Here is a 12,002-nt window from a genome sequence, read left to right as displayed (position 1 = left end):
GGCTGTTGCAGCTGCTATTGTGTGCGTCACCGTAATTGACATAGCAATGGAGCAGCCGAGCAGGACTGCAGGAGCTGGATGCATGGAGGTGTATATGTATAAAGACTGTATGAGTGAAGAAATTTGTGTTCGGATATTGAGTTCGTTAGTGCTAAGATTGTGGCTAACGTATCCATGACAAAGATTCACTGGAGATATCTAATATCTAATTTGTATCTGTTAGCCAGAATGTATTCAAGTTATAAAATGTATGTCTTGTGAAACTTCACCAAAAACGTTTCCAGGATGCTTTTTGTATCATGAATTATGAATTTATTAGCATACTGTTAACTAATGTGAGGCTTCTAAAGAACCATGAATCCATGATAGAGGAGGTAGATGAATGTCTGCCTTACAAAAGAGATCGAAATTACGATTAAAGAGTAAAGTTCATTTTTGGCCATCGAACTATCGTCTTGGTTTGATTTTGGCTATCGAAGTGCAAAACCATGAATCTTTAACCATTTAACTCTTAAAACCATTAATTTTTTTTTGCCATCCAACGGTTTTGGTGGGTGGTTTCGTTGACGGATCACATATAGCGGTGGGGCCCACCTAATTAGAACCCTCTCTCTTCTCTATCTATCCCTTCTCTCTCTCTTATCTCTATCCCTGAACAAACCTGATATGTAAATTTGGCCGTTCTATATTTTTGTATAGATTTGATAGTTGCACGCCTCACCATATGACACTCTCTCAGTCACTCTCCTGCTCCCTCGTCACCTAATCTTCCAGGATAACTCCGAGCGTGTTTAGTTCGCAAATTTTTTTTGGGTTTAGCTACTGTAGCACTTTTGTTTTTATTTGATAATTAGTATCTAATTATGAACTAATTAGACTAAAAAGATTTATCTCATCATTTACAGTTAAATTATGCAATTGATTATTTTTTAAAACTACATTTAATGTTCTATATATGTGTCCAAAAATTCGATGTGACAGAAAATCTTGAACATTTTTTAAAACTAAACATGGCCGGACAGGCACTCCCTCGGACAGGCACTCACGAAACTACTGGCTCTGCGTTTTCTGAATTTTTCTGAACTCCACCGAACACAAACTGGCAAACACTGCTTGCTCGTCAGAAAACTGCCACCGTTGAAATCCACTTCCATGACCCCGGATCGAGTTGGACAGCTCCAATCCTGAAGCCAAGTCGTCGCCGTAAACCACGATCAGACGCTCACATTTCGCAATCCAATAATTAAATTTGTCTCACGCCTCATCGAATCACTCTCGCAGTCTTCACTCTCTTGCTCGTCACTCTGCTCTGCTCTCTCTCTCCCATGAGCTCCATTGTCCCGCTGTTCCTTTCGCTCCACGTACCAAACAAACCACCTGCTCCGCCGGTGGTGTCCGCGCAACGGGCGCGTCTATTCCTCGCATGTGCGAGGAATGCCACGCGCGTCGCAGCCAGCACCCCCGCCTCCCTCGCCTCCTCCGGCTCCGGTGGCCACCGCCGCCTCCGCCGCCGCCCTCCACCACCGCTAACCCTAACCAAGCATGCCGCCGCGCCGTCCGTCCACCGCCTCGCCCCCGCTGCCGGCCCCCGCCCACCGGGGCTCCTACCCTGCGAGGCCGGCGGTGCTCCCGCGCCGCCTCGCCCTCCGCCGACCGAACCATCGCCGCCGCCCATCCTCCGCCGCCCCCGGCCCTCTCCTCTTCTATAGCCGGAGGCCATGGAGCCGCCCCGAACTCCGGCAACCCAGATCCTAAAGGCCGCCGCCGCCCGCCACCACCACGGCCGCTGGCGACCTCGCCGGCGGTCGCTCCCCCCACCCACCACCCCCAGACCCCGGCCACCCCCTCCCCCAACCCCGCGGCCATCACCATCGCGAGAGCGAGAGGAAGAAGATGCACATTGCGGCGCGGGCCCGCTTGCAGCGACGTCCGCCCCCTCTTCTGCGATGCATCCGCCCCGTTTCACGCGCGCGATGAATAGAAATCTCCCGCGCAATCCCTCCTCCTGCCTCGTGTCCCATGGCATCACGAACCGGGTCCGTGTCGACCGGGGCGCGGCCACGGCCTGGGCCGAGGCCGGGGCGACTCGGAAATCCTATACATCTTCCGAAAGATTTTTTCTTCACCTTCTAATGTTTGAGATTCATGCAAACTTTCTCAACCATTAGATCTTTTCAATCCTAACCTTCTTCCTCTTCCTTCCTCCTTCCTCGCAATGCGCCGCCGCCGCCGCCGCCGCCCCGCCCTCCGCTCCTGCGCGCTGCCGCTGCGACGTGCTGCTACCGCGCATGCTGCTGCTCCGTGCTGCTGCTGCTGGTCTGCTGCTGCTATGCAACGCTGCTGCTGGTGCCGCGCATGCTTGCTGCACCGCCGCGCATGCTGCTGCTGCTGCCTCTGCGCGTGCTGCTGCTTTGCTGCGCTGCCCGGCTACTGCTGCTGCCGCCGCCGCGGCTGCTGTGCTGCTGGTGCGCCGCACACCGCCGCCCCCACTCCCCGCCGGCGCCGTTGAAGATGAACTGAAAAAAATGTTGATCCAAATTTTGGTTTGTTGAATCTATATTTTTTAGATGTTGAAATAGTCTGTAAAATATGTTGAATCTACTATTTTTAAATGTTGAACTATATTTTCAACATGTTGAAGCTAATTTGAGTCTAATGGGCTTTATAGATACATAGCTTATACATCTTCCCGAAGTTATATAGAAGCCCCCGGCGCGTCCTTGGGCGAGCTCTACCACGCCGTGGGCCGGTCCAGGCGCCGGTCCCTGGCGTTCCCAGCGTCTTTTTTATTTTTATATTTTTCGAAGACATTTTTTATAGAAATATATTTTCAATTTCACAATTTACAGTTTTGTACCCCTACCGCCCGCCAGGGGGGCGGCAGGGGGGCGGCCGCCCTCCTGCCGGGCGGCAGGGACTTATATGTAAATAAAAAAAATTATTTGCGCGGTGGCCCTTGGCGGGAGCCTGCCGCCCCCCTGCCGGGCGGCAGGCCCCCTGCCGCCCGGCAGGGGGGGCGGCAGGCTCCCCAACACTGTATAAAGTCTTCTCTCCCCCCTCATTTGCTTCCCACGACATCCATAGAGCGGGAGGGAGAGAGGAGGGGTGAGGGAGGGAGTTGTAACGGCGAAGCCCTACCGGATTTTGGATCGTAATCGCAGGTAATAAATATATCTCAACTTTTTCGATCTAAATTATTTGTATGTTTAATTCTATAATTAGTGTATGCAGCATTAATGATATTTTAGTGATTTAGGTAATGTTTTTAATATAATTTAGGTAGAATTAAGATTAGTTTTAAGAAAAACCAATTAGGTTTACCAACCAATTTTGTGGTATTAATTAGTTGTTTAATACGAGAAAAAAATTCGAGAAATAGTCGGAAATTGTAGAAAATGCAAGAAAATATTAGAAAAGTTTATGAAAATGTAAGATAAATTGTAGAAAATGCAGAAAAAATTAGAAAAATGTTAGAAAAATATATTTATTAAAATATATTGTACAAAAACGGTAGGAAATGCAAGAAAATGTTAGAAAATTTTATGAAAATTTAAGATAAATTGTAGAAAAATGCAGAAAAATTGTAGAAAATGCAGAAAACTTATATTTTTTGTGTTAGGTATGGCCGAAGATACGTCAGCTCTACTTGACGGAGTCATAGACTCGTCGCACCGGTCCTTCCTTTCAGTGGTTCAGCGCGTGAAACTTAACGTGCTGCGTCCACGTCCACTAGCGGAGTTTGTTCCTGTTGGCCCACGATGGGTGCCCAGGTGATATGTCGTCGGATTATGTTTCTAAGAATACGTTTGTTTCGTATACATTTCGTACATAATGTACTTACCTTTGATCGTTCTATTTTTCAGGTTGAGTGAGGCTGGTCTTCTTACTATAGGTCGTCTTGCTGAGAGTGGTTCAGTAAAGCTGGACAGGTCTCTACTGACGGTTTATCATGTTCTTCTTATTTATATGAATATTTTAAATAATTTGAACGGTTTACAGGATCGCACCACCAGCTTCCTGATATGAGTCATTCATCGTATCCACCACCAATAGGTACTTATGATGAATATGTACCCAAATATATGACTTATAAAACGATGATTAAGATATCTTAATTGCTATTGTATAGGGCCCACACAGGATACCTTTGAGGCGAACTTCGAAGATTGGAGACGGTTATTTTCTACACCTAACCCGCAGGCCGATCCTACATTCCAGACATCTGTGCCCACCGGACGTCCAGGTAGAGACGTAGGGCCTCTAGAGCGACACACCTACTCTACAGAACACGTCCACGCTCAGCGTAAAAGAGGTCGACATGGCCGGGGTGGCCGGGGTGGTTAGGAGGTGCTTCTAGCTGTTTCTGTATTTTTGTTATAGGCATGTCATCATGTTATAATTATTTCATTCTCATACATCACCTATTTCGTTCTTATTTGCGTATGTGTGTGAATTGCTAGTTTATACTTTTCATATTCATGTTCTTTACTAATGGTTTTTATTTGTATCCATATCTAAAACACATCTAATGGGCCTGCCGCCCCCTGCCGCCCGGCAGGGGGGCGGCAGGCTCCCGCCAAGGGTCACCGCGCAAATAATTTTTTTTATTTACATATAAGTCTCTGCCGCCCCCTGGCGGGCCGTAGGGTACAAAACTGTAAATTGTGAAATTGAAAATATATTTCTATAAAAAATGTTTTCGAAAAATAAAAAAATAAAAAAGACGCGGCGTTCCCATCCGGGTCCTGCTCGACCATGGGCGGAGTGTTGGAGGCACGGAGTCAGTCCATGGGCTTTGGCGAAAGCCTAGACAGACACGGGAATGCAATGCACGCACGTCTTGGCCAAGTTGAGTTGAGGAGTTTGGACAGTCCGTTGTCTGCACGGCATTGGCGTGTCAGTGTCACTGTCACACGGGCTGCTGTTTATTGCTAGGAGCTAAAGTTTATCTCTATTGCATCAAAATTTTTTTATTATTTTGGAATATCAAATAAAATCTATTTATAAAACTTTTTTGCATACATGAGTGCTAATTTGTGAGACGGATCTAATAAATCTAATTAATCTATGATTTGTTACAATAATGATAGTAACCATCTACTAATTATGGATCGATATATTTTATTAGACTCGTCTCGCAGTTTAGCCTCGAAATTTTACAATTAGTTTTATAATTAGTATTCATTTAATATTTCTAAAAATACTAAGATTTTTGTTGATGTAACATAGTCTAAGTTTAGCAATCCATACAATTTAGAGCCGCTGGAGGGCGCGCGCACCACCAAAAGCTCCGAAATCTTAATTCGGGATGGGAAAGAAATTAAAGGTAGCTTAAAAGACAGGGTGGGGTGGGGTGGGGGTGGCGATGGAGTAAGGAAGGAAGAGGCTTGTGGAAGACGCCTGCCTGCCCAACTGCCCAAGGCAACACTACAGCTAGCGCCCATGCCATTGTGCGTGATTGTGTCGTCGTCGTCTGGTTTTTTTTTTTTTTGCGTGCGCGTCTCTTTCTCGCTTTGCGTCGCCATGGATGGCTGCAGGCAGTCAGGCTTGCCTTTTTGACAGCCACGTGTGGCTGCTGTGAGGCGGCGACATGAGACGCGAAGAAGACCAGGCCGCAACAGCGTCGCCGGCCGTCGTCGGGTTCGCGCGGTCCACGAGGCGAAAGCGCCGCCATGATGGCGGCCCGCCGCGGGCGCAGTGCCTCCGCCGTGGATCAGGCATCCGGCGGCCGCTGACGCCCGGACCGTCGGCGGCGGCCGCACCATCGGTCGGCTGCCGCTGCCGCTGCCGCTCTCGGCCCGAGGCTGGACGAGCCCTGCGGCGCACTTGGCCCGTTGGCAGGGCCGCAAGGCCACCAATCATCGACCACCCCAGATGTGGTAAAGGATCTAAAATTTTGAATTAAAAAATTTAAAAACATGACTTTAAAAAATCAGATTCTAATCTTATATAATTTTGAACTAAAAAATTTAAAAATTTTAATGGACTGTGAAGAGACCATTAGAGTCATAGCCAATTACCACCTGGCACCACCTGTCCACCTCCACCGTTTCGGCTTTGCTTTCCCATCGGCTCCGCCCGTCCGCCGTGTCGATGTGCCATTCCTTCCAGCCTCCGCACCTTTTTCGACTGTGCTACCGAGCCGTAACGTCTGCGACGACCGTGCTACGTAGTAGTACTCTCTCTCTCTCTCCCTCTCCAAAAAAAAAAAAGCTACAAACCGATATCCCTTGCCGATTTGGCATCCATCAGGGCACCAGCAATGCTTAAAGCCCAACTGGTCTTTACGTGTGGGCCCGGCGTCTGTAGTTTTTAGGCCTCATTTCTTTGCCACAATGGTGAGCCATGCATAGACTATAAACGTAGATCCCACTTGTAAAAAAATCAACCGTTCCCATCTCCATGTTGGTGGCGGGAGGAGGACTAGCAGCTCAGCGATGGCAGGAGAATATTTATATTTTATTCATATGGTCGGTCTTCAGACATATGGGTATCTGACTATCTGTAAGCTATAGATCACTACAAAAACTACTCCCACAATGATGAGCCAGCCAATATAGGCCTATAATGACCACTTCTGCTCTCCATTGTGGCCGCCCTAAGCCGTCGTCTTGAACATATCGTGGGGACCCCAACACTCGCAACAATGGAGTGTTACGTGCAATCCTATACTATCAGCAGCAACCAGCTAGGAATGGCGCGAGGAACACGAGCGTGAGTTACCCCCCGCACATGTTTCCTTTCCTTCTCCTTGTTTAATGTTTATCATCGCCTTTTGCTTCATGGTGCTAATAATAATCAAGTCGGGTTAAACCCTAAAGAAATGCCGAGAAGGGGAGCTTAAAGATGGGGAATTAAAGCTGTTATCGAGCCCGCTGATGACATGTCAACATCAAGATGTAAAATAGATAAGGTTTTGTTCGGTTAATTCTCTCCAAGGGGATTGGGAGGGATTTTGACCCGTTGGGGATTTAATCCCTCCCAACCCCTTCCAACCCGTTCAGTCCCCTCCAAACCGAATAAATCCCTATCCTAGGCTAGTTGTTTGGATTCAAGAGGCTAAATTGTACATCTCTTATTTACATTTTAACATGCCTAATAGTAGGACTAAATATGAGCTAATTGCTAATCTAATTGCACGGATGATGGCTAATTACCGTTAGTCTATTAGCCCTTGATTAGCTCTCATTAGCTCATATTTAGCCCAATTAGCATATCTAGGGCTAAACTTTAGCATACCTATTTTATCACGTCCAAACACCCGGCCGCCCCCTAACCAATTACTACTGGTGGTGCTAGCTGGTATATATACTGTACTCTATCTCATCCACCAAACCATGCTGTATTCTTTATGAAAAAACCATGCTGCACTAATTAAGGATTATTACAGTATTGTATGCGTTCCCGGACGTTGAGGTTTCAAAAAATTGGGATACTGCACGCTTTGGAGGTCAAGCTGTAAAGCACAGGAGAGATCCTTGTTTCTTTCAGTAATCTTCTGCTGGTACGTACCTCTTTTTACGAGGATAGATGCTTGCACCACGGTGCGATGAGCATGCATTTCGATCTGATGCCAAGTGGCCGTATGGTTCGGTGGAGCCATGCAAATGCAAAGCTTATTTATCTTTGTGGCCGGCCTTAATTATGCTATTACTCCGATGCTATATGCAGTAGTATATGTGACGCACGCAAAAGTTTGACGGCTTTGTGCTTTCAGCGGGCACGAATCACCATGCTTCTTTCACGAGATGTAAAAACCATACTCAAATTACGTGCGTAATCTGTCGCTGAAGCGTGTAGCTCGCAGGGCCCATCCGCGCGGATTTCGCTGGTGCACGTCTCGCGCGGTTTCTTCTCTTTGCCCTGCGACCGACTTGATTGTTGCCTCGCAAATCTGGGTTCTAGCTAGGCCACGTTTCGGTGCGGCCAAACTGTGCAAAAAACAGAGGGAGGCCGCCTTTTCTTGCTCCGGTCGCTATCGCTTTCTTCTTCTCTTCTTTTTCTGAATGGATGGATCCTGAGGATGTTGGCAATGTATGTACTCCCTCCGTTCCAAATTATAAGTCATTCCAAGAATTTTGGAAAGTCGAAATTTTTCAAGTTTCACCAAAATTATACAACAAAATAATAACATTTACGATACCAATTAAGTATCATTAGATTCTTTGTTAGTTATTTTTTTATAGTATACCTATTTGATGTCATAAATCTTTGTGTTTCTCTCTATAATTTTGGTCAAACTTTGAAATTGTTTGACTCTCCAAAATTCTTAAAATGACTTATAATTTGGAACGGAGGGAGTATCAGCTAGCGTTCCTGCCAGTGGAGCCATACAATTACAAATCTGTCTTTGCAACCCGAGGGGCATCATCGTCGTGATCATCCTGCAGTTCAAACGAAATGGCCCGTGTGCCGTGTCCCGGCAGAGTTTGGAAATCCAACGTGTGTCTGCAGAAAAAAAAAGATTATTCCAACGACGCTTGTGGTTTCTGTATTCGGAGTTCGGACTGGCGCCTTGCCTGCCCTTTCAGGCAAGTGCGCGCTTGTCCGTTCTTAGCAGCAGCAAGCACCCGTGCCAGGTTTACCATTGCTCTTTCCTGTGTAGTAGGTGTCAGTGGCATGGCACGAGTATCCTTAACGCGGCTGCTCCGCGAAATCAGCGCGTGCGCGTGTAGTTTTCCAGACATTCTAGTAGCAGCCGTGCTCCTTTTTCTTCTCGGCCAGTTGAAACAACGGTCATGCATCGAGTCTGGTATGTGCAGCCAGCCAACCACTTGAAGATTTAGGATCCGACCGGACTCGCAATCAAAGCTCGAATCAGATAAGATTTCAACAACCAATAAGTCTCTCTTCTCTTAAATTTGGGATTTTGACAGTGCCAAACTTGCTGAAATTTGGCCATGTTTCGCGTTACCAACTGAAGATCAAACAAAGGCCCTGTTTAATTCCCAAAAATTTTCAAGATTCCCCGTCACATCAAATTTTTGGACACATATATAGAGCATTAAATATAATTTAAAAAATAACCAATTACATAGTTTAGTTGTAAATGATGAGATGAATCTTTTGAGACTAATTAGTTTATGATTGAACAATAATTACTAAATAAAAATAAAAATATTACAATAGCCAAATCCAAAAAAATTTGCGAACTAAATACGCCCAAAGCCTTTTGCTCCAGACACCACACAGACAGAACAGTCAAACACACGTCGCAATCTCGGTGTACTTCCTTGTGACCCGAGGATATCGTGCCTTGGGAATCATTCTTACCTGGTGTCACGACCAGGGTTTTAAAATCCGACCGGACCGGCCTAACCGCCGCCCTTCGGTACCGGTTTACCGGACCGGTGAGGCCGGTAACCGGTTGAATTCAAATCCAAATTCAAATAAATTCAAAAACTCCCATGTAACTGGTTCCGACCGGTTTACCGGTCGGTTTTACCGGTTTGAAATTCAAAAGCTCCCGTGCAACCGGTTTACCGGCCGGTTTGACCGGTTTGATCGGTGGGCCTTCATGGGCCGGCCCATTTTTTCTTTTTCTTTTTTGATTTAACTTTAAATTCCCACAAACTATACTAAATGAATGAATTTTTGAGAAAATTTGACACCATTAGATTCATCACACCTTAAAGTATTTTTAGGAATTTTTTGGAATTTTTCATTTTTTGAATTCAAATTTAAAATTTGAATTTTGGCCGGTTGGGTACCGGCCGAAACCGGAACCGGACCGGACCGGTTTGACCGGTTACCGGTCGAACCGGACCGGACCGGTTTGACCGGTTACCGGTCGAACCGGACCGGTTCCCACCGGTTAGGTTAACCTTGGTCACGACACGGACGGAGTCCATGCAATTAGGTGCGGGCATTCGGGTAATAAAGATAATTCAGGTCGAGTAATTCGGGTAATTAGAAATTTGAGTAACAAAAACTGCTACCCGAAATTCATCTCAAATAAGCAATACCTGAAATTTCGGGTACCCAAAAATTTGGGTTTGTTATGGAGGCTGTAGATGGGTTCCTGCAGGGGATGGCCGTCACTGAGGCCGGCGCGGCCGGGGTGGGGGGCAAAGGAGCGACGCGAGTGCGGACCTGCTGGCGGTGGGGTGGCGGGCGGCGAGCGAGGGCGCGTGACGCGACTGGAGGCCGGCGACGATGCGACGCGGTAGGCCGGCAGCTAGGGCACTGGGCACATGCGCACTGGCCGGGGACGGCCGGAGGGGAGTCGGGGGCATGGGGGGCACCTCACCGAGGGGGAGTCGGGGGGCAGCCGGGCAGGGAGGGGTCAAGGGGATGTGGCCCTTTGGGGAATCAGGGAAAAGTAGGATTAGTTATGGGCTATTGGGCTGTCAATTTGGTTGGGCATAAATGAGTTCTTTTTAATTTTGGGTAGTTTTGGTGATTCGGGTACCGGGAGTCAATACCCGAATTACCTAAATAAATTCGAGTTTCTCAAAATCGTACCCGAAATAGCGATCGAGTATTTCGGGTTCGGATATTTCAAATTCGGGTATTTTGGGTTCGAGTATCGAGTTCGACAAATTATGTCCAGCCCAACATGCAATTCCACCTGCTGTACTCGCAATCAGATCGGGATCGAGCTACTGCTGTCAGGCGTCTGACAGCGACTCGCCGGTGCTGCTGATCTTCTGAAACAACATGTAAAGGTTTATTTAGGCCGTGTTTAGATGTTTTGAAAAAAAATTACAGTGGAATCTTGCTAATTTTAAGTACTAAATGAAATCTATTTAATTTTTTTTTGCACACATGGGTTGTAAATCGCGAGACGAATCTAATGATGCTAATTAATCAATGATTAATTAATAATTAGCGGATGATTACTGTAGCATTACTGTTGCAAATTATGGATTAAGTAGGCTCATTAGATTCGTCTCGCGATTTACAGCCCATCTATGCAAAAATTTTTATAAACAGACTTCGTTTAGTACTCCATACATATGTCGAAACATTTGATGTGATATTTTTTTTACATTTACGGGGTTCATGGGTGAGAACTAAACAGAACCTTAAACCCTTGCCACTACTGGCGTTTTCTAATGCTCCGAATGATCTCGATTTTTAAAACACAAGTTTCGTATCCGCGGATTAGCAAAGACCGTGCCAGCTCCAGCACGGAAGAAGACCGGCGACTGAAGTGGGTGGCATGATGGCAGTGTGGACATGCGCAGTTCTTCGCGCGGCTGCTCAAGAACATTAGCGGGTGTTTAGTTGCTGAAAAAATTTACATTTGGATACTGTAGCATATTTTGTTGTTATTTAATAATTAATATCTAATTATGGATTAATTAGCGTCATTAGATTCATCTCATATGAATCAATTATACTATGTAATTAGTTATTTTTTTCAATTGTATTTAATACTCCATGCATGTATCTGAAAATTCGATGTAACAGGTAGTGTACAAATTTTTTTGGGAACTAAACGCACCCTTAGTAGACACGCGTGTACAAATTTCAATGTTCGTATTGGTACTCGCATCACTTCCTTGACCTTGTCTTTGGTTCAGAAACAAAGCCCGGAGAAAGCTTTCGCAAAAAAAAAAGGAGGAAGAGGGTCTGAAATTTTCTAATGTTCCAAAAGAAGAGCTTGACAGCTGCAGATTTGTGCAGCATGAACCTGTCAATTGCTCTGATCCCTCCAAGGCAAAAGTAAAGCTAGCTCAACTTGAAAACATCCTTCTTAATCCGTCGTTAGCAAAAGACCGTGCCAGCAACGGCACTGAAGTCTACCGAAGCAGGCGGCGGTGTAACCTTCAGACGCATCTATTAGCACTCGCATTATTAGCATGTCCGGTGCATCGGCTTCAGAAAGAAAAGCCTGAAAATTTGCGAACTTCGCAAAAAAGAAAAGCATGAAAAATTGCTAACTTCGCAAAAAAGAAAAGCCTGAAAATTTGCTAATTTTGCAAAAAGAAAAGCTCGGCGCAGGGTGTGGCTGAGAATGGCAAAGGTAAAGCAGGACAAGCTGAACGCACTAGGAA

This window comes from Panicum virgatum, chromosome 6N, assembly GCF_016808335.1.
Source record: "Panicum virgatum strain AP13 chromosome 6N, P.virgatum_v5, whole genome shotgun sequence".
In the NCBI taxonomy this organism is placed as follows: Eukaryota; Viridiplantae; Streptophyta; class Magnoliopsida; order Poales; family Poaceae; genus Panicum; species Panicum virgatum.
The sequence above is the reverse complement of the archived record's forward strand: the minus strand, read 5'-3'. Positions refer to the sequence as shown.